Genomic DNA, 21,749 nt, shown 5'->3' with positions numbered 1-21,749 from the left:
GATGCACCGATGTTTGTAACACAGTTCGCTTCTGTGTCTGGTGATGATGGCTGATGTGTAAGTACAGATCGGTGTGGGTGGGCTTTCTATATACGCTATGGCCAAGGCATCCATTTCGCTTGTGGCGGACGAGGACGTCGAAGAATGGCAACACCTCCGTGGTGAACTGAATGTTCCTGTTAATGCTGTTGAGATGTTCCAAGAACTCTTCTCACGGTCATGGAAACTAGATGAGCAACCCATTGACACTCAAACCACATGACAAGAGCCAAGGAGTGCTTGGTTGAAAGCTCGTGTAATTTTAAGAAGTTGACGCGGCTGGAAACCTGAGAACTTTTCATTCAGTCTGAATTTGAATTGTTATAATGTTTTCTATCAAAAAGTTCTGAGTATTATTAAAGTTCGGAAAATCTTAAACCTGTAATTTTAAAACAGAATCACGTCACTACCATTTAACATTATCCGTTTAGCAACTGGCATAATAACTTAGAAGGAAGATATACAGCCGGCCGGGGTGGCCGAGCGGTTCTAGGGGCTACAGTCTGGAACCGCGCGACCGCTACGGTCGTAGGTTCGAATCTTGCCTCGGGCATGGATGTGTGTGATGTCCTTAGGTTAGTTAGGTTTAAGTAGTTCTAAGTTCTAGGGGACTGATGACCTCAGACGTTAAGTCCCATAGTGCTCAGAGCCATTTGAACAATTTTTGAAGATATACACGTCGTTTCTTCGTGAGGTGTCTGTGATGGGAATAGCAGCCAAATCTCCGTCAAGATCGGAAACCAGAGGAGGCTGGGGTCTAGAGCGATGGCGATTTGCTAACTCACCCCTAATTCCCCACTGAGTTCAGGTCAGGACATCAGACATGACGGACCATTTCATGAATGTCTTTGCCCACAAAACACCACCGCTCAAATAGTGCTGTATGACAGGTACCTTGTCATGCAGATGCAGTCATCGTCTTCCAACTGTTCCTCTACTGTACGCACTACACAATGCTATGATGTGTTCATGTCCTTCAGTACTTAGCGTTTTCTTAAACACCTTAAGAGGACCACGCCCTCCCCGCGGAAAACATCCCCACATCGTAACACCACAGGCTCTGTACTTCACTGCTGGCACTACACATCATGTCAGGTAAAGTTCTCCAAGCGTTCACCAAACCCGAACGCTTGCATCAGGCTGCCACAGTATACGGCGTGATTCAACACTCCAAATCGCTCCTCCACCGTCCAGTGACATCGCTGTTACACCATCTAAAGCGTCGCTTAGCATTGGATACAGAAATGTCCGGCTTACGAGGAGCTGCTCGATCATTGTAGCCCATTCTTTTTAAGTTCCTACGCTCAGTTATTGTGCTACCCGGACTGCTGGTAGCACTTCGGAACTCATGAGCGATACGTTCCGTTGATTTCATGGGGTCTCTTACCACCAATCCCCCCAATACTTATTGTCCCTGGCAGTCAGTACATGGGATCTGTATGGTCTTGGTTGAGCTATGTTCGCGTTTCCACTTCACAGCGCAGGGTGTCATCACCAACAATCGACTTGGGCAGCTTTAGAAGGGTTGAAAGGTTCCCTACGAATTTCTTATTCAGGCGAAAAGTAATTAGTCGTCCATATTAGTAGCCACTGAGGTCTCGTAAACGATCCATTTTGCAGTCACTGCCTCTTCACTGATAACAAAACACCCAAGGACTCCTTGTACGCCGGCGGGTCGGCTGCTCGTGATAGCTAGTATCCGTGTCACGTAAGGGCGTCCGATCTTTTGTAACGTCACAATTTAATATGAACAATTTACTACTCAAATGACTATTTTACACTGTTTAATATATGTACAAATCAAAAACGCTATAGACTTGCAGCGAGAAATGAACAATACCATCATCTCTGATTTATATACGAGGGTTGGAACTTTAATAGCGGCAACTATTTATTTACAGCTCGTACAAAATAGATAGGTTTTCAAAGTTCTACTGACCTTCAAAGGAGTCACCAGCATTGTGTATAACCCATTGCCAGCGATGTGGAAGACGTAGGATACTCTTTGCAGTGCCAGTTGTGTTGACAGTTCCAGTGGCGCGGTCTATTGCCCGACGAATTTGTAGCAGTTCTGAAGCGAATGCCGTGAAGTGTTTCCTTCAGTTTATAAATCGCGTTGAACTCACGAGGGCTTAACTCAGGGGAGTGCAGTAGGTGGTATAGCACTTGGCAGTCCCATCAGCCAACAAATCAGTAACAGCTTGCACAGTACGTGATTGAGCATTGTCCTGCAAAATGATGGTCAGGTCCTGCAGAAAGTGTCATCACTTCTGTCTTTCGGCTGTCCATTTATAGAACACAACCTACGACCGGCTTAGAAACAGAAGTGATGACGCTTTCTGCAGGACCTGACCATCATTTTGCAGGAAAATGTTCATTCACGTACTGTGCAAGCTGTTACTGATTTATTTGACTGATGGGTCTGCTAAGTGCTATACCACCTACTGCACTCCCCTGAGTTAAGCCCTTGTAAGTTCAACTAGATTTCTAAACTGAAGGAAACACTTCACGGCATTCGCTTCAATGCTGCTACAAATTTGTCGGGCAATAGACCGCGCATCTCGAATTGTCAACCCACCTGGCACTGCAAAGAGTATTCTACGACTTCCACATCGCTGGCAACGGGTTATACACTAGGCTGGTGACTACTTTGAAGGTCAGTAAAACTTTGAAACACGTATCTATTTTGTACGAGCTGTAAATAAATAGTTGCCGCTATTAAAGTTCCAACCCTCGTATAATGTTTGTGGTTATCTGGAATGTTATTTTTTCTGACTATTGTTCTTCGGACTCTTGTTCTCGTTACGATTATCTTGAAACTAGTACCGCTCTGCAGTTACATTGTATTGTATCAGGAGAAATAAAGGAGCTCATCTCAACTGATTAATAGGTGATACTCTAAGTTCATTATTCTCCTATAATTACATTCTCCTAAAAATCTAGTGTTCCAGATATCTACGTTTATGCGCATTTGGACGCTCGAGATGTGGCGAAATCACCTGTAATCACATGGCGATTCTTTACAGACCCACGAACTCTCAGTTAAAAGCGTTAACAGCGCTTTACCAAGATTTCGTCACTCAACATATTACGCAAATGACGAGTTTAGTCAACAGTGCATCACTTGAAAGCCAACAGTACAAACCAAAATCTCGTCCAAATAATGTTCCAACACAACATAGAACAACGTAACACACCACAACAAATGAAAATAATATAAGACTTTTCTTTCACCTAGACTCAACTACATGACTGACAACCGTTGTTTTCTCCCAAGAATAAGACCTGTAGGAATCGCCAGTTATAGGTGATACCTTTGGGTTCAATACCAATAAAAGTGGTGCAGTGTCTCCACATTATTTTTAAAAAAATGGTATGGCACAAGTACGCGAAGAATAGGGTCTGTTAAACATAAAATCATGGATACGGAGTCCGTTTGAAGCGCTAGAAGCTAACAGAGAAACACGAAGGTAAAATCAGCCGCGCTCTTTTGCTCACAAGCCACTGAAATAAGAGTAGCTTCAGCAACGCAGCCTTAACGTCAACAACAAGGCCCAAAATATCAAACGAAACTGTGTACAGACGTGCTCATTAAATTAACCTCTCTGCATCTTTATAACCAAAAACACTGAGGGAAACAGAGTCGTGGACGAAGGGACACAGAAAGCCCCTATGTTGTTTTCTGTCACTTTAAGATTTCCTGACAGTGGAGCATTTATATCTTCAAAGGTAGTAGAACACAAAATAGACCCATACTGAAGCCAAGAGAGTTGGTGTACGACTCAAGCATACAGAGTTCACATTCTCCGACCTTCCACTGTGTAATCTGGTGAAGCTGGAAATCTTTACCTTTTAATGGACGATAGCGTTCGTAGTGAAAGAGCTCAGTTGATACACTATAAGGACAATGTGCCAACAAGCGTCATGGTGGCGTGTCCCTTGAACTCGTATCGTGCTCAACAGGCATCCCATTTATTTGAAAGACATATCGCAGCTTTATCTGGTCCTTCAAAGTTTGTTGCAGAATTGATGCTATTTCGAATTTGTTCGTCTGCACTTACTTATTACCCGCTCCATATTGAGAGTGGCTAAATATCGAATACGTTGCCGCCCGAATTTTTATTGTTTATTTCAGCCTGAGATCACACAAATAATATCTTTACCGCTTTCCACGTCGTAGCATCTCATCACCACAGGATTTGTAACTCCGAAGAGCTGCTGTGTAACGTTTTGAAATATTCTAAAGATAATTTTCTAAGAAGTCGGTAGTGGCACATATGGGAAGCGCCGAAATGAAAGCGGAAAATTCGTTTACTAAATGATCACTGCGTGCCTCCAGGGCAGTGAGCCCACACTGTCTACCATTTGTAGCCGTTTGAGGCACAGTTGCTGTAAGAAAATTGTATTATTTATACGGCTACAAGCAATTAGTTGTATTTTTTATATTTTCATCTGTTAATTTAACTCTCTAAAAAGCATTTCATGTTTTCGACCTTCTCCAGGTATCTCAAACGTCCATATATTCAATGATACCCAAACAATGAGATACTTTTATTGTGCATATTGCAGACATGAGGGATCCTACCCTTACACACAAAATATTCAGTTGGTTTTATGCACAGCAGACGAGTTACAAGAAACAGTGTGTCTCTATGAGTGCTGTTTAATATTCCATTTACATAGTAGCTTCAAGAGCTGCAAGTCACCGCTACGCATATTTATGTCTGATTACTCGTTTAGATAATCCACTGGTAATGAATAATGATGCCGAGGTGTCAACGCTCTCTAAGAGCAGATAGCTGGTCGTTGAACTCAAAGGTGGAACGACCGGTTAACCTACGCTTGTTGAAACAACACAGGTCATGTTTTGTTCAGCTCTTGAAATCTTTCTCTTCCGCTTCTTGGCTTCCATTAATGGTTCCTGAGACCCGCTTTAGAGAAGAACAGTTAACGTCGTGTACTCCATATTCGATATTTTACTTCAAAATAACACCACAGTGACGTTCTCCTGAACGTGAGAGAATAGCGAAATCATAAATAAGAAAATGAATGACAATTTTGTACACACTGTTTTACAGTAGACTTGCCTTTCGTTATTTTTTTTAATTACGCTAAGACGCAAAGTATCTCAGAGATCATTATAGAGATAAAGTTTTATCTTTGTATAGTTGTCGTACATCTTCCAGTTTCATACTTCAGGCTCTTCTTGCTTACATTCCTGTCCCCCACCCCCAGTCTCCACCGTCTTCACACACTTTTATTCTCACACTCTGGCATCCTATACAACGATAGATTAACTTTGTGGAGTCCAGGCTTATTGGAAATATTGATAGTTATGCAAATTAACCCATGGTAGAATTGTTGTGATTCTTGAGTTTCTCCCGGCGTATTTGATAATCAAAATATCCACGGGTGTGCTGCCGGTCAATAGTGTCCAACGGGCACAATATTTCGGCGGTCATACATGTCGCCATCATCAGGTGAACTGACGGACTGAGCTCCTGTGAACGTGCCGCCACGGAGATCCGTACGCTATGGCTGCTCAGAGGGAACTGGGTTCGGTCGCGGCGGCGGCCGATTTAAATACCCTCCGCCCGCGGCGCGCTCCCTCCGCCGTCCGCGCCCCGCGCCACGGTCTCGCGGTGGAACAGATTGCGACGGCGTCTGAGATGACGTCGGTGTGATGGCTCTGTCCGCTGTGGTCGTCACAACTATACGTTTGCTCCATTTACTCTTGATTAACCCAATCGCTGGTTCCCAAGCCTTGCTAAGATTATAGCCACAGTCACGGTTTATGAGGTCGTCATTGGTGCGAATTTCGATGGCCTCTCTAACAACGCTGTCCCAGTATCTCGACGTCTGTACCAGAATCCTCGTGCGGTCATACTCCATGGCGTGATTTTCCGACAAGCAATGCTCAGCGACCGCCGACTTGCTCGGATACATCAGTCGAGTGTGCCTCTGGTGTTCACGGCATCGATCCTCGACGGTACGCATCGTCTGACCAATATACGACTTGCCACATTGACACGGAATCTGATACACGCCGGCCTTCCTCAAACCGAGGTCATCTTTGGCGCTCCCCACCAGTGCACGAGTTTTATTTGGAGGACAAAACACAATTCCGACCCGGTGTTTCTTCAGAATGCGGGCGATTTTCCCCGAGAGTGCGCCTGTGTATGGAATAAATGCAGTGCCTACCTCCTTCCTCGTGACTTCATCCATCTCAACAGGTTGGGCTGCAGTGGTTGGGCGGAGAGCACGTTGAATCTGCCACTCTGAGTACCCATTTTTTCGAACTACAGTTCTCAGATGTTTCAATTCCTGGGGTAGACTCTCTGCATCAGAGATAGTGCGCGCCCTATGTACTAGAGTTTTAAGTACCCCATTCCTCTGTGAAGGGTGGTGGCAGCTGTCTGCGTGCAAATACAGATCAGTGTGCGTAGTCTTCCGATACACCCCATGACCTAGGGTGCCGTCAGCTCTTCTCTTGACCAAGACGTCAAGGAAAGGTAATTTACCTTCCGTTTCAGTCTCCATAGTGAATTTGATGTTGGGGTGTATGGAGTTTAGATGTGTAAGGAAGTCAAGGAGTTTATCCATACCATGTGGCCAGATGACGAACGTGTCGTCCACGTAACGGAAAAAACAAGTAGGTTTCCATACGGATGACGACAGGGCTTTCTCCTCGAAGTTCTCCATGTACAAATTCGCTACCACCGGTGAGAGTGGGCTACCCATGGCGACTCCCTCCGTTTGTTCGTAGTATTCTCCATTAAAAAGAAAATACGTGGAAGTCAAGACATGCCTAAAAAGTTCAGTGGTCTTCTCGTCAAACTTCTGACTAATCAATTCTAGTGACTCTCGCAGGGGTACCCTCGTAAACAAGGAAACGACGTCAAAACTCACCATGATATCTGACTCATCCAACCTGAAGCCATCAAGGCGTTTAACAAAATCCACGGAATTACGGATGTGATGAGGGCATTTACCCACATAAGGACTTAATATTCCCGTCAGGTACTTGGCCAACAAATATGTAGGTGCCCTGATGTTGCTGACAACGGGGCGTAATGGTACCCCCTCTTTGTGAACCTTCGGGACTCCACATAGTCTAGGCGGTACCGGACCTTGGGGTAACAATTTCTTAGCGTCACTCTCCGGTAAATCTGCGTCCTTGAGAAGCGCCCTCGTCTTGTTCTCCACCTTCTTTGTAGGGTCAACGCTGATCTTCCGGTAGGAATCGTCATTTAGCAGGCTCTGCATCTTATCAGTGTAGTCCTTATGGGAGAAACAACTGTAGCATTGCCTTTGTCAGCCGGTAAGACAACAATTTCAGAGCGCTCCCTCAGATCACGAATGGCCGCCCTCTCTTTACTGCTGATATTTGATTTCATCGGCTTGGATTTCGTCAACGCACGACAAGTTTCACAACGTATTTCCTCGGCTGATTCTGGCGCAAGTCGAGCTGCAACCTGTTTAACAGCACTAACAATTTCTGCGACCGGAGTGAACTTGGGGGTGGGAGCGAAGTTGAGACCTTTCTGCAAAACCGAGACCGCATCATCACTCAACACCATGCCACTCAAATTGATGAGTCTTGCACGGAACCTGCAGAGATGGTTTGTCAAGGAGACGTGAGAACTTAGCTGTTTGACGTCCTGTAGCCTTCTTATGGGCGGAATCAGCTGACACCCAGGTGACACCATCAATCCAATCCCAGGAACAAGAAGTGAACTTACTAGCCAGTTGCAAACGTAGTTTGAGTAATTCCTGTGAGAAAAAGTTGCGCCACCGTAGATGTCGTTTGCTAAGTACTCTTGCCTTTCTAAAGAGATGTCGTTCCGAGAATGTTGTTCCAAATTTTGCTAAGGTTATGCATCACATCGATTCTGCAGCAGCTAAGAGAATCAAGAAACGAGCCAGCCTCGCATTGGTACGTGAGAGGGTGCAATTCACCCGCCGGAGCCTTGAGTTTATCCGGTGTGGCAGTGCGGTTCTAGGCGCTTCAGTGTGGAACCGCGTGACCGCTACGGTCGCAGGTTCGAATCCTGCCTCGGGCATGGATGTGTGTGATGACCTTAGGTTAGTTAGGTTTAAGTATTCTAAGTTCTAGGGGACTTATGACCTCAGACGTTGAGTCCCATAGTGCTCAGAGCCATTTGAACCATCCTCAGGAAGCCCTACTTCTGCAGGTTGGTCTTGCATCTTGCGGTACTAGCTTGTTGAGAGCCTTTCATGTTTTTCACCTCTATGATTGATAAGGAGGGAGCTCTTTCTTCGAAACTATCCATTTCGCCAAATGTTGATATTTCTCCCGGCACTTTGGGATCCTTGGTTCCGGTGTTCCTGAGGATGTTTAAACGACCTATCATAATGCGTGAGTTCTCATTAAGCGCTACACCGTGACTGGACCTGTACCACGCCGAACATACACATTCGGCACTGGAGTAACACAGCAGTAGCGCGCTAGTTCTGATGCTGCACGGGTGAGCTCCCGTGTGGTACCTGTCGGTTTCGGCGCTTTGTTGCTCCTGGCAGACGTTTCCTGTTTCAAGGACGGGTAGCGCTTCTTATATGTAACCGTACAACCCAGAGTAACTCCTAGGTATTTCACAGTCGTACAGTGTTCAGGAGCAGTTCATTCCCATATGATCTGAAGGTATTTAGCTGCCTTTATGTTCCAGACTTGGAATACATAGATCTGCGTTTGGCCATATTCTGCTTCAGGTGATTTTCATTATTGTAGATGGCCAATTTTTTCAGGCCTTCTGGCAAAGTCTCCTGCACCTTTTCAAAACAGTCAGCCTGTGCAGTGATTATACAGCCATCAGCATAGACAAAACTCTCGGTTCCTTCAGGCAGTCTTTCGTAATCCATCGAGGAAAGTGAGACTGCCACCGGATGCGTAGTACTTGAATAACCATAACAAAACCAACGCCTGTCGTTCATTGTTTTTAACACATAGTAACATTTTCGACAACAAATGGCGTCATCTTTAGGTCCCAAGCGTAACCTACCATGGAATCCAATAAATTTTGACCCGCTGCGTACGATTCTTCTGTTCAATGTACATGGAAACAGTTATGGATGGTAGCTTATGCTTGGGGCCTGAAGATGACATCATTTGGTATCGAAAGCAGCAGCATGTGTTAAAAAGAATAAACGACTTTGGATTCAAATACAGGCGCTGGTTTTATTATCATTATTCAAGTACCTCTAGGCAATGGCTTATCGTTGGTTTTAGATGTTGAATAACAATGGGGCTAACACACTGTCATGCAGTAATCTAGTCTTCTGTTGTTCTTCATCCGCTTCTTCGCCGCTAATATCTCACGTGTTTCGCAAATCATCATCGAACCGCCCCCATGTTTCACTCTTGGGCCGTAAACTCGGCCAGAAGTTGGAAACAGTGTGAAACAAGATTCATCCGACCAAACGACAAAATGGTTCAAATGGCTCTGAGCACTATGGGACTTACCTTCTGATGTCATCAGTCCCCTAGAACTTAGAACTACCTAAACCTAACTAACTTAAGGACATCACACGCATCCATGCCCGAGACAGAATTCGAACCTGCGACCGTAGCGGTCGCGCGGCTCCAGACTGTAGCGCCTAGAATCGCTCGGCCACCCTGGTCGGCACCAAACGACATTCTCCCATTTGCTCCACAGTCCAGCTTTTATGGCGTCGGCACCACATTTTCCAGTTATGGGTATTTGCATCACTGATGAGCGGTTTTGGAATTCCACCTTGCCCTGCAGTTCCCTGATTATGGAGCTCCCAATGTGCTGTTTTGGTACTGATAGGCTTCCCGAGTTCGAAAATCAGTTCTGCATGAGTTTCAGAGCTGTCGTGCCCTTATTATTCGTCATATTGCTCTTGAACGAAGTCTGTCATGGTCTCTCAACACACACTGTTGTCTGCGTTTTCACTCAGTGGATCATGGTTTAAAAGATTTGTGGTAAGTTCGTATGGGACCAAACTGCTGAGGTCATCGATGCCTAGTGGATCACGCTTTTCCGCTTTCCCTGTATGCGGTACAGCCACGCGGAGTGGCCGCACGGTTTGAGGCGCCATGTCACGGACTGCGCGGCCGCTTCCGCTCCTGCCGGAGGTTCGAGTCCTCCCTCGGGCATGGGTGTGTGTGTTGTTCTTAGCATAAGTTAGTTTAAGTAGTGTGTAAGTCTGATGAATTCACACACACATTTATGAGGCACGTATCTACGTTACGGTACCTCTTGAAACACAAAACACTTCAGCTATACGGTAAGCATCCACCATATAAACACCAATAATGCGCCCACGTTCCAACTCACTTCGCTCCGACACTATGGACACACAACTACGCAGAACACTGTTTCGACTATGACTAACACTTGCAATGTACTGAAAGCTTTGCACAGGTGCCGTTCGTGGGGAAATACGAACTGCAGACTTGGTGATCATCTGCATTTATGTTCAAGCATGCATTTCTGGCGTTGTTTCAGTATTTTTGTCCAATCCGTGAACGTGAGCGTCATAATTGTTTCACTGCTGCCGCCAGTTAGGAACGAGGACATGTCACAAAATCTTTAGTTACTTGTCTAATTCAACTGACGTTCGGCGGACATTCTTTTCATTTATGTATGTAGCTGTCGGAGTCAGTAACATTTTTAATACTATTGCATGACATAAGACGTACACGCAATTCTTTGAATTAACAGACAAAGGAGTACAAAAGTGTCGTACACGATTCTGCAGCTCAGTGAAATTTGTATATGCATCCACAGTATTAAAACGTTAACATCTTAACTTCATATTTATTAATACGTTAATTACATCCTACATTTCCAAGGTTTGTCTCCAGTACCATCTTTATTGAATTACTGACTTTTTATACGTGTCTTTCGTATCAGTTGGAAATACTGCTTTGGCCTGCCAAGAGTGCTAAGCTTAGTGGATGAGGGTTTGGAGTGGCACTCTGGACGTGCCGACCTGCTTGTCCGGTTCTAGCTCGACCTCGACCTCCACCTCCAATGATCACATCGTTGGCGGGTCGTTTAATTCAGTCTTTTTCTCCCTTCTTTCACCTGGCGCCAAGTTGACTTTTAACGTCAGATATATTCGCAGTGTAATAAAAGGTTTAAGAAACGATCGTTCTCGTACAGGTTAAATTTTTTAATGGAACAGGCCTTTACTACTACTATACGGGGTGATTCTTATAAAACTTAAAAGTAATTTAGTGTAAGACACATGGGCCTTCAAATGTCGGCAAATATCCCAAAAGTGGATGACAAATGTTGGATATGTGACGTCACCAGATGACGTACCTCGCCGCACGTGCAGCGGTTGAGACTATCGGTCTGTCGCACCTGATCATCGCAGGCCAACGTGCTCCGGGCCTACGTGTACGACTTCAGCTCGTTAGGCTCAGGGTTCGAGGTTAATTTGTGGTATGTAGAAGCGTTTTCATTGCTTTAGACAGTTGTTTACATTGAGGTAAGCTTTATTATTTTATTTACCGGTCTCGCGGTGTCCGCTGGGTTAATGCAATGTACAGTTCAACAAAAACCTACCGCATAGCGTCACAAGTAAATGAGTATTCGCTTCCGAGTTGCATCGTTACCAAGGTTTTCTTTGCCAAAAAAAAATCTGTAAGCAAAAAAGAAGGGAGAAAAGGATAGAAACTCAAAATAAGAACCGCTTTTGCTTGGTTACAGCTAGGGCAATAATTTTGTAGCTTCTACGTTTACAACAGATCACATTTACAAAAAGTGTTCGAAAATTGCAGTGTTTGTCTGAACGCAAGTATTACATTGTTTAATCATCCCTTCACGCACGTTTTCGAAAATATCCTCCATATTTTGGATCTCCGCACCAGTAACGGCTAAGTGGGTTATGAGGTCCATTTGAGACTCTGCTGGAGAGCTGTAAAGTGACTCCTCCGTACGACCCCTGGCTGAGCGGTTTGTAGCACTGCTCCCTACTGGTGAGGGTAGGATCGACAAGTACAACCACTGACCGAGAGGCGGGGTACATCATACGGTGACGTCACATGTTCAAGATGTTTCATCAACCTTTAAGGTATTTCCCAATTGTCGGCCGGTGTGTCTTACATCAAATTACTTGTATCAACCTTATCTACGTCGCTTCGGAGGGAGGGGAGGGGAGGAGGTTTCTAACAGTTAATAAGACTCATCCTATATACGCAGGTCTCTATACCTTATAAGCTCGTTTAAGCGTTCATGGTCATCGATATTACTAAAAACTATTTTCTTCCTTAACGAAAAAGCATTGTAACACAGAACAGTTTATCAAGCAAAATACAACGAAGACAAGTGAATACCAGACATGAGTTTTTGAACAAAGCAAACCTCTTCGCACGTGCTCGATTCCCGTAGAGGAATGCCTGACAAGCTGTGGAGGGACACTTTGTTGCGGATACTTTGATGGCCTCTCAGAAAAATCTGTCCCTCACAGTCGAATAACGAATATCAACAAGACTTCAGTGGCCGGTAGTTAAGCGAAAGAAGGAAGGTTAGAGTTTAGCGTCTCGTCTACTACCTGGAGCACGAGACCGGACTGCTGGGAAATGCACAAAGAAATCGGCCGTCTTGTTTGAAACGAACAATCCCAGCATTTGCATATAGCAATTTAGGGAAATCAAAGAAAACGTATGTCTGGGTGGCCAGAATGGGATTGAACTGCCGTCTTCCAGCACATGAATCCCACGTCTTACCACTGCACCGCGTCAGCAATATGCCAAGTCACCAACGAACGGTGCAGTGGAAAGATTGTAGACAATATTGAGCAATAAACAGCGCCCGCCTCTCTCTTGGACGTGCACACCTTACAGCTCTCGGAGAACCACAGGATCTTACCATGTGACTTTCTTCCTGCTTCCACTGTCTGTGGTCAGTGACGCCACTGATGAAACTTTGGTGACGATCCCGCTGTATTCGGATGAAGCCATTTGGGATACAGCAGGAAATGTCAAACTTTAAGAGTAATTTTTAACGTATTCTTCCGTCATTTTCCAGAATCAGAAACAAATTTAAATCAGGACATTCATAATTAGTAAGCTGATTTTTAATCTTACTTGATGTAACTGGAATCTCAGTCTCCACATTCAGTTATGCTACATTAACTACAGTCTGTTTGCACGTACTCAGGAAGTAATGAAACGAATCTTTTCTTCGGCTAGTTTGGATTGAAAAAAATTCGGAATTTGTTGTGAGACATCGAGTAATATTCACGTTTCAGCCCTTATAGTTCCATGAAGTTCCGATAGGTTGCTGCGCTATACGTAGCCTTCAAAATTTAAAGGAGCCGCATTTCAAGAAAACTGTCACTGAGTTTCTTTTGGGGAAAAATCAAGGCTTCGTAGATATTCACATGCTTGCAGAAAGTCTACTGAGCCTTAGCAGTGAACAAAAGCACAGTGAGTCCTTGGGCGAGGCGTCTGTCGTCATTGCAACAGGGTCGCGCTAACCTGTCCGATCTCCTGCGTGCCGGCCGGCCGCACACAGCTGTGGCTCCTGCAATGTTGGGACGTGCGGACACTCTCATTCGAGGTGATCGGCGGTTCACAATCAAACACATCGCTGCACGACTGGACGTCTCTGTTGGTACTGCTGACACACTCGTCCACCAATTAAGGTACTCAAAGGTGCATACCCGCTGGGTTCCATGCAGTCTAACACAGGATTATAATGAGCAATGAACAATCATCTGTGCGTTGTCCACCACCGCCACAGGTGATGAAACATGAGGTCATCACTTCCAACCGTAAACAAAACGGCAAGCCATGGAGTAGCTCCATACCACCTCTCCTTCAAAGAAAATATTCAAGCCCCGCCCTCAGCAGGTAAAGTCACTGCGACGGTCATCTGGAACCGTGAAGGGGTTATTCTGTTTGTTGTTCTCCCTCATGGTGCAACGATCAACTCGGAAATGTGTTATACTACCCTCATGAAATTGAAGAAACGACTTCGGCGTGTTCATCGCCACAAAATTTCAAATAAATTTTTCTTTCTCCATAACGACGCAAGGCCTCACACAATTCTGCTCACCTGAGAAGAGCTCACAGAACTTCATTGAACTGTTCTTCCTCATCCACCCTATAAATGTTTGATACAACGAAGCAGTCACTCTGACGGAAGCATTACGTGGGTGATGGGGCTGTTATTGATGCAGCAAGATGTTGGTTGCGACGCTGACCAGTAGAGTAGTACCATGCGGGCGTGTCATGGGATGGCCCTCCCAGTAAGTTGGCGTAAGTCTGTTGCCCTGTACAGAGATTATATTGAATAATAGGGCTTTGTAGCCAAAAGAGTGGGGAATAAAATGTTGTATTGGAATTCTGAAAAGAAACTGCTTTCATAAAAAAAGTGTTGAGTTACTTTCTGAACACCTCTCCTACGTTAGCAGCTAGGTTAATCAGACACTGACTGTTAAAAGTAATAGGTAACTGCACCTGTAATTTCAACGAGAACTATCAATTTCGCCTATCTCTGTAGCAGATTGGTTAGCGTTCCTGACTGCCATGCGGAGAACCCAGATTCAATTCCCGGTACTACGAGGGGTTTTTCCTTGATGCGAGGACTGGAACGCGGTTCAGTCAGCATAGTGATGAAAACTGATGAGCTACTTGAGTGGGAAGTAGCGTCTTCAAACTGTGCAAAGCCGGCAACGTCCGGGAGGGCGATGTGTAGATCGTGCATACCGCATCCGCAGGACACCACATGGCAGAGGGTGACACGGCGGCCGGGCGGCACTGTACCGTGCCTGATGGGGGAGTTGGCTATCGAAGTCAGCCCTGTAAGTGGTGATATCCGCCCACTACTAACGTCCGACTCAAATATTTTAATTAGTGTCATCCTCGTACTGTTGCACACCCCTGTATATCGTACTGGTTTGACACCTTTACGGCAGTAAAAGCGAACGACGTCCTAACAACAATCTATGGATTAGATCTAGGAGTACAGTTTCAGTGCGATGGTGAGAATATTATCTTTCGAAAGGTTAATGCCCAGGTTGGTTTTTAGTTCATAGTACTGTAGACTACGCTGTAGAGGGAAGATTTTTATTGTCTGCGATATTGTTAGCCTGCATGCCTTAAATAACGTTGTAGTTATTCTAATAGATAAAACTACTCAGTTTAATTCGAAAGGTATAAAACAGGAATCTCTTCCTTCTCATATTGATGAAACAGCAGTGACCAAGAAGATTCCTGATGCAATCTTTTCAAGCTCATTAGAAAACTATTCCAATCTACTCGTGTATTACACAATGCAAACTAAGCATGCCCACTGGAATACTCATGAAGTTTCATGTTCGTCAAGTAATGTTACTTATCTCACTCGAAGTCCCAGACAACTGCGACGCTTTTTGACTAAAAGACAGAATGTGTTAGGATTACTAATTTTTGTTTAGTATTCATCAGAGAAATTAAAAATCAAGCCACAATTCTGTTCAAAGTTAAAACATAAAAATAGCATGCTCTCTGAATTTCTTCACCTATATTGTTATTGGCAGGTAAACAGCACATCTTTTTCACGTAGATAATACAAGCTCAGTCACGGTTTTTCGGTACCGGCACTGAGGTAAAACATATTATCTGTATGCTAGCTGTAGATATCTCTCCGCTGTCGAATTTCTTATCTCTTCATCTCATCAGCTAATGTACCATATATCCCATGTATTTCTGCCCCTATATTTTCCCGATAACATACCATGTACATGTAATCGATACAGCCAGTTATACCAAGAAGGCACATAGACGTATTTTCTTTCTGGTATCAGAAAACGCTTACAACATCTTCTACGACTGACGTTAAGTGCGTCCGAGGTTCCAACGTTGTTGCAGTGTATGGTATATAAAATAGAATATTTTTGTATTCCTATTTCGCTGAATACCTCTTCCTCCCCTATTTTACAACCTTATTTAAGACACTTAATTCAAGTACTTGTTTCCAAGGGTCTTCAAGTAAGGCACGGTTTCTATTACTTGTTGTTCTTCTGCTGTTAACTACAACAAAATAATTGTAACTATGAGGACTGACGTTTCTGTGAACAGATATTTCTCGGAGTTTAAATTAGCGTCACCTCCAGGAAGTGGAAAATGACAGTAACTTGCAGACCCTGTACATAAACAAACACTTTCTGTTATTACACCACGCACCGAAAACACAGTCATCCGTATTTGATATCCCACAGCCCAAGATCGTGTGGGAATGGGAGTGGGACGCTAAGTGTTGTCCTTCCGCGTCGCCTTCGTTCGGCAGACTCGCCTACCTGACAGCCTCTTCCTGCTGACCTTTCTTCACGATTGTTTTCACATCTTTCAGTGTTCCACACACAGCTCGCTCAGAGACACGCTGCGCCAGCAGTTTATTTTCGTCGTTCACTGCTTACCGCCCTAACGATGAGAGGTCTTAACCGCATTGACGTTCACGTCTATAGTCTGCGTCCATTAACTCGCTTTTGAAAAACTGAACTCAACACGCACTCTTCCCCTGTTTCAAAATATTTCATACGACTGAAGCACCGTGTTTCCGTAATAGCTTTCTCCTATAATTAGCAATCCAAGACTATTCTTCAATGTTTGTGTTTACGTTCTACTAGAGTGCTAGTACAGGACAAAAAGGAATGTGATGCGGAAATGATGATCTCACACTCATTCATAAATAAGTATTGTACAACTACTAGTATTTTTAGTTTACGGCGCTCAGTGCATACATTTTTTGTGTTGTTTTGTTTCAATACGAACATTGGCTTGCTAGTTCCCAATTTTGCTTTAAGTTACTGAATATTTCCATCTATTTCCGTAAAATGAACAACACAGTGACGTCTCGATCACCGACACGAGCTTTGCTCGATCAGTTTATAAACAGACTTTGAAATCTTGTAAGCAGAAATTCTTGGACGTCGTAACAGATAAATATGGACTACACACATCTGACACAGTTGCTAGCTGCAACATCAAAATCTATGTCCATCACACGAAACAACAGTTCCAATACTTGATGATTCAGCTACTTTGTGACAACATCAGATGCAAGAAAGAGGTAACAAAGAGGATCATCCCCTTTTTTATTCCTTCTTAGAGCAACACGTGTGTTGAAACACATCATTTTGGATTTACTCACTCTTTTCCCTGCTGTATATCCACCTACACTGCTTTCTAGATAGTTGGTATAAACTAGATCGTCGCCTTTCTACAGTAGTCAGGAAAAACTCAACATCTCAACAGCTTCGCTTAAAGTTTCAGTCGACGGTTACCTCTTTTAGTAGGAAGAGGTCAAAGACAACAATAATGGGGTAACTAATATTATTACGTTCACACAGACACGTCTGCTGTCTCGCCTAAGTACCAGGAAAGCACCTGATGGATAAAAGCGTGACCCATGACTGTTAACGGTCTGACGTAAGGCCTGCCTTCTCTTCATTATGGCGCGGCTCACTGATTTCAGTAAACACATGAGGCCCAACGGAAAAGTTTGTTTGTTCAAAAAACTGATATTGTAAACATTAAGAAGCGAATTGTCTGTGCTTATCTCTAATTTCACTAAATATATCGTAATTTATTCTGACCAATACAATATAACCCAACAACACTTCAGGAGAGACAGTTTACTACTTAAATAGTCCTACTGGCTACACCTATTATTAATTTGAAGTTATCATGCGAGCTCTCAGTTATCCCTCACAGGTCCATAAACCTCATACAAGTTCTTGGGATTGCACAAACTACTGCCATAAAATAGTTTTGAATCGAATAAATAAAGTAGCCGTAGACTGCGATAAGGTCCAAAAAAACAACTGTTTCTCGAGTGCAACCACTACAGTTGCATGAAACTAAAACAATTCTGCTGTAAACTCATGCTCAGTTTTGCACATTGACGTTACCAAATGACAGTCTTCATAGTAGTCACCTGAAGAGACTGAAGCACCGCAAAAAAAAAGTCTTCGTTACGACATGCGCCTCGAGGTTGACGTTCAGTCGTAAAAATTTGCGTAGCTTTACTGTATTCGACGTCTCATCCAAGCTAACCAGTTCCCTCCCATCGCCACCTTCCCTTCCCCCCTCTCCCACCCCCCCCCGCCACACACACACACACACACACACACACACACATACACACACACACATACGTTCCCTCCCTACACCAAACCTAAGTTACGCTATCACTCATAGAAACCAAACTAAGAACAAACTAAGAAGATAAGTTCTGGTGCGTTGGCGCGCCTCTTTAAGCAGATCTTTATTTATAGGGGACTTTCACATGAACTATCAATTTTGGCAAAGTGTTATAGCTTTCTATTTATTTATTTCACCTTCCATCATCCAGTTAGCTATTTTGGCTCATATACATAAAATTATAAAATTACGGCATATTCAGAGGAGGTTTCAGTAAAAGACTAACATTACAGTACAGTTTTAAGACGTAAAACATTATATACAGATTGGTCGAGATTTTAAAAAACTCTTTTAAAAATGTGCATCTCACTGCCTTGTGGGGGCGACGTATGTCAATTTGAGATTTCTCTCTAGCCTGGTAGTGGCCTGACATCGCAGCGGATAATCAATAAAAAGCTCATCAGGTTATTCAGTTTGTCAGCAGTGACAGTTTGAGCAAAAAATCTAACGGATCAGTAAAAGATGCTATAGAATGTTCCCAAAAGAAAACTTTTGCCGAGTAACTGTATCTACAAAATTTAAGTGTACGTTTATTGCCGGCATACCACGACACGGGCGACTGAGGACTGCAGGTATAATGTCGGAGTAATCTCTGCCCGTCCTCTGGTATGAAAGTTTTTAATGGGTCTTTATAATACGTCTACGAATGTATGTAAGGCTTTTTGGTGTATTTTTCCTATGTAGAAATTCTGAAGATGTTCCTAAAAGGCGAAACGCGTCAATAAAGCTTCTGCTGTCTTTGCAACCTAGACTGTTTTTCCTACTTTAAGGAAAGCCGTTTACAGGAAATTTGTAAAGTTAACACTCGTTGATCTGGACAGCGTCCTTAGCTCGAACACGCACTACTTGCTACCGATGATTCACCACTGGGCTTGAAGCCAAATTATGATAGTATTCTTTTTCTGAGTTCCAACCTCACGTATCACTTCTCGTATCTTATGAACCAGATGGTTATCACTATTATTTTTCGAAAAACGTTCTTTGTAAGTAGTGACGCAGCGCGTGAATTAGTATTGGTTGACGGCGCACATTGAAGACAAAGATGGAGTCATACGAAGGAACTTATTTTTTTAAGTTACACAAGCAGCCTTTACAGAATGTTGCACTTCACATCAGAACGACACAGATATTTCTCAAGGTAGCTGCTATGTCTGCGTAAACAACGCTCGTAATATGCTATCTATCTTTTAGTTCCTCGACGACATAAATTCGCTCCTTGGTCATGGGGCCATTCGAGGACCACTGTATGAATGCCCTCACCATAGGATAATCTCTTAGCCGCTGATTTTCTTTCAGTTTTTCGAAACGATTGCCTATGCATGGTCACCTTTGGTCGATTGCCTTCCTACCCGGACAGTGTCACCCACATCTCTGCGGCCTGGAGCTAATTGTTGGAAGCATTTCACTATGGCTGGATACGACTACAAACTGTCACCTGTCTCGTCAGAGGCACCTTTTTTGTGATGCTACCTGATGTCATGTGGTACATGTATGGCTAGAATTTCACGGTAATGCTGTGTGGATTTTAGACGTTTTGCCAACAAGAAAACTACTGTCGCGCGTACTTCGACTGCGGAATAAGATTCCAGCTGCCGCGTCATTGCCATCGCACCCTGTGATGAACCTCTTATCTTCACTGCAGCTGAACTGTGTCTGCAGGAAACTGGGAATTTGTTCTCTCTTCTGACAATGCGCCACTCTTCTAGTGCACTCGTGGAAGTACATGTGTAACATACTTTCTGAAGTTGCTTCATATGTTCCTTTTGATGAAGAATTATCATAGCATTACTTCAGCCACTCTCCAGTTTCACGCATAAAAGCGAGTAGTATGAAAACAGTGAGGCAGAAAGTAAGCCATAATTTTCCTCTTATCGCCATCGGTGCCCACGTCTAATGTGTTCTGATGTGAATAACAGGTACGTAGCAAGGATATATCATCCGAAAATTATTTAACAGTCGTCGAATGTATGGTTGTCTATACGGTGTTTCTTAAACATACTATCGCCACAGTGGAATCAACAACATAGAAATAGAAAAATAAACACAGAAATATGTCTATGTATGCAGACCTGAGTCATCAAATGGAAAATCTTACACCGTAATGCAATAGTTATTTATTTGTTTAATCAGTCCACTAAATATCAACACAGCACCACAAAATCCTGTTTTGCCGAGTTTTCCAAGTCAGGTAAGCGGAACGCAGCTTTGCGCACGCGCTCTGTAAGGGGACACAGGCGAACACAGAACCAGGCGGTACTCACCGTGTTGCACGTGAGCGCCGCTTGCAGCCTAGCGCCGGCTGTGTGGCGTGATCTGTTGCCCGACGCCCTCGCGCCTCACCTGTTGCGGCGGCTGCTGTAGGCGGTGTGGTGTGCGCTAGGGCGCGTCCCCCGCAGACGCCCACGTCCCCCCTTCCCCCTCCCTCTCCCCCTCCCCCCACCCCGCACACCCGCCCCCGCTTCCTCCCACAGACGCCGACGCCGACACCGACGCCGACGCCAACGACTGGCGCCGCTGAGCAACTCAATTAGCCCTCTTCTGCGCCGCGTCGCCCTCGAGACTGTTACTTTACACCTCCCGTGTCACCTCCTGTCCTGTGCCCTCTCCTCTCATTTAGCGACTGAAACTGCGTGCGAGAGCAGCTGTTAACGTTTACTGAGCACAATAGTACCGAGCCAAGAGATGCAACGGTCAAAGGCTGGGTGCGCAATAGAGAGACCGGAGTCACTGTTAATTTATCATCTACACAAATTTTCTGCAAGTCACTGTACGCTGAGGTGACAAACGACCTGGGATAGCGATATGCACATGTAAAGATGGTGGTAGTATCGCGTACACAAGGTGTAAAAGGGTTATGCAGTGGCGGAGCTGTCATTTGTACTCGGGTGATTCCTATGAAAAGGCCCCGACGCATGGGACATTCGATTTCGTAAATAGTCAGGGAATTCAGTATTACGACATCCACACTGTCAAGAGTGTGCTGAGAGTACCAAAATTGAGGTTGGTGCATTTGGACGTTCTGCAATATCTGCTTCACTTAACGACCGATATCAGAGGTGTTTGCGTAGAGTTGTCAGTGCTAACAGACAAGCAACACTGCATGAAATAACTGCAGAAGTCAATGTGGGACGTACGGCGAGCGTTAGGACAGTAGGACGAAAGTTTGTCGTTAATGGGCTGTGGCAGCAGACGACCGACGCGAATGCCTTTGCTATAAGCGCTACATCGCCTGCAATGCCTCTCTTGGCCTGGTGATCATATTGGCTGGATTCCAGACGACTGTAAAACCTTTCCCTAATTAGACGAGCCCAGATTTCAGTTAGCGGGAGCTGATGATAGGGTTCAACTGAGTCCCAGGTCCCACGTAGCCATGGACCCAGGCTGTCAACAGGGCAGTGTGCAGCTGGTGGCGGCTCCATAATGGTGTGGGCTGTGTTTACATGGAATGTACTGGGTCCTCTGGTCCAACAGAAGCGATCATTGACTGGAAATGATTACGTCCGGCTACCGGAAGACCATTTGCAGC

The sequence above is a fragment of the Schistocerca piceifrons genome, chromosome 1 (genome assembly GCF_021461385.2).
Source record: "Schistocerca piceifrons isolate TAMUIC-IGC-003096 chromosome 1, iqSchPice1.1, whole genome shotgun sequence".
NCBI classification, from domain to species: Eukaryota; Metazoa; Arthropoda; class Insecta; order Orthoptera; family Acrididae; genus Schistocerca; species Schistocerca piceifrons.
The sequence above is the reverse complement of the archived record's forward strand: the minus strand, read 5'-3'. Positions refer to the sequence as shown.